This window comes from Camellia sinensis, chromosome 2 (genome assembly GCF_055761805.1).
Source record: "Camellia sinensis isolate YWXY chromosome 2, ASM5576180v1, whole genome shotgun sequence".
In the NCBI taxonomy this organism is placed as follows: domain Eukaryota; kingdom Viridiplantae; phylum Streptophyta; class Magnoliopsida; order Ericales; family Theaceae; genus Camellia; species Camellia sinensis.
This window is the reverse complement of record NC_138962.1, coordinates 36,587,501-36,590,000: the sequence shown is the minus strand read 5'-3', so window position 1 is coordinate 36,590,000 and position 2,500 is coordinate 36,587,501. Positions and strand designations below refer to the sequence as shown.

The window sequence follows — 2,500 nt, the reverse complement described above, 5'->3', positions numbered from 1 at the left end:
CATGTCATTATGGTATTCTAATTCCTTGTCAACTGTGAAAATGCATCAGACAAGTTCAAATTCATCTAAACAAATGTTTTCCACCACATTCTTCATTGTCATCAAGAAGAGAAAAATATGTAGCAGAACTATCCATATAGGTTGTCAAACTATTATCAGATTGATAACCTCTTCACCACTGAAGAAAAAACAATAGTATAAACAATAGTATTATCAGATTGATAACTCTCAAAATTTTCATGAATTTTGACTTACTGCGATGACCCTTACGAGCGATGTTTTCCCTGCATTTTGAAGCCCTATCAAAGATAATTCCATTTCTTGCTTGAAAAAAAGGCTGCAATATACAAATATATAAGTGTAAAAAAATTTAACAAATCCAATTGACTGGCAATACCCACTTGATGTATCAATCGCCCAATATACACTAATACGCAAAAGAAAAAAAAAAGAAAAAAAAGTGGGTTCGTTTAAAAAAGCAAATGTTGGGGGTACAGCGGAGAGGCAAGGCAGTTTAATCAAATGTAATTTCTTACTCAACCTGACAAAGCACATGTAATAAATCCTCGTACTAGATTACATAATTCTAACAAAGTTACCACATAGACACATAACAAGGGAACGATGGTATAACCTATTTACTGAACCAAAAGTTTTGAGAAGATAACCTAGATCCCAAATAAATGAATGAAAAAAAAAAAAAAAGATGGGATATAAACTATTTTAGAATAAAACATAACATGTTAAGTATAATTTTAGCAAAACAATAAATGGAAAATAAGATGGAGTATAACTCAAAGCCAAGAGATACGTGTAAGTAACCAATTTTTATATTTTCGATCAATTATTTATATAGAATGAGACTCATAAAATTAGATCAAGTTGGATGAAATAGAAAGTGCATCAAGAGTGACAGAAACAGGAAAGTTAAAAAGGATAGTTTCATAGGACTTCTGTCAAGCTTGCTATGATACACAGTACAAAATGTCAGATGGTTACGAAACAATATGTTCGAAACATGAGTATAATTGAAATGAGAATGCTGAGATGGATGTTAGACCACCAATTGCCCCAAAAGCATCAGCTGTTAGGAAATGAGCCCAACAATTTATATCAAGCTATTCAACACTTTCCCTCACATGCAAACTTGTCTTGCACATGAAGATGCAAACATTCATACATACAAAGAAAAGAAAACTGCAAACAAGAGAAGAAACATACAAACGGGGAACAAACGCAAACAAACAAACTTGAACCCAAGACCAACTCAAGCCTAAACTCTGATATCATGTTAGATTACCAATTGTCCAAAAGATTTAAGTTGTTAAGAAATGAGCCCAACAATATATATTAAGCTATTAAATGATAAGATTGTCTTGATCTTGAGTGTTGATCTTAACCGGGGATATGGCTTTCAATAGAGCCAATTTGAGGAAAAGACCCATGCAACCAACCCCAACTAATTGGGATAAAGGATCGTTGAGTTATGTATCATTAACTCAAAACATAGTTAAAAAAGGACCCCAAGTTTATTTTGTTTTATTCATTCACTTCACTTGTGACTCAACTCACCTTTTTCTTTATTATTTACCATTTCTTGTGACTCAACCCACCTTTTTCTTTATTATTTACCTTTGGTTTTTTGGGAGGAGGTTTGGAAGTTGTTCAACAAAAATACTTGTTTGATGTACACAAATATTTGCAAGCAAAATAAAAAATAAAAAATAAGTTTGATGTGTTGCCGAAAGTGGCCACCAAAGTTCATGGGGGTGTTGGAGAGTCGTCAAAGGTCACAGGTGTTGACCATTTGATCATCAAAGCCGGCCAGAGCTTTGCTAGCCACCGGTGGCAGCAGTGGCTGATGGCTTGAAGTGGTGGGTTGAAAACAGAGAGTCAACACTTGTTAATGAAAAGTGAACATTTTTTTTTTTGTTTTTTGTTTTTACAAACTCAATTCCATTTCTTTGAAAACATAAGCAATACATCATTTGAAAACATAAAGCAATATACCAAACAAACTTTTATTTTTATTTAAAAAGAAATGAAAATGATAATAGAAAATGAAAATGTTACCAAACGACCTGAAACTAATCCAAAGACCTGAATGGCTCTCAAGTTTCTTGCATCAACTCTAGTTGGGAGACCATAATGTCAATCTCGCAGCAAAAAACAGTATGTCAATGTGAGTTGCATTTACAAAGGAAAAGAAAATCATGTTTCTCCAAAACAAAAACAAAAAATGGTTACCCATAACAGACCTCTAAAATTCGTTGAAAAATCCAAAGGTATTACCCACAATGAGCTCTTAAAGATGGGAACCACCCAATGTATTTACCAGTTCACAATGGTCAAGTTGATCACAAATTTTCAGTCCAATAGTATGATTCATTCTAAATGTGGGCTCTACAGTATCAGAGTTGGATCTAAACCACAACTTTTTCTTATTGCTATTTTCTTGTGTATGAGTTCTTGATCCCTGAGCAAAAGATATCAATGCGAA

At 33.3% G+C, this 2,500-nt stretch overlaps 1 long non-coding RNA gene across 9 annotated transcripts in view; it reads right to left on the bottom strand.

Annotated features, from left to right (window-relative positions):
• Nucleotides 1-2,500, bottom strand: part of LOC114272171 (uncharacterized) — a 12,435-nt gene that overhangs the window by 3,976 nt on the left and 5,959 nt on the right. For 6 of the 9 annotated variants that reach the window (XR_014360806.1, XR_014360801.1, XR_014360803.1 and 3 more), the window contains one exon: nt 1-2,500. This exon is cut by the window's left edge and continues 3,976 nt beyond it; it is cut by the window's right edge. This is a non-coding gene — a long non-coding RNA (uncharacterized LOC114272171). The other 3 variants (XR_014360805.1, XR_014360802.1, XR_014360809.1) reach the window with 1 other exon arrangement.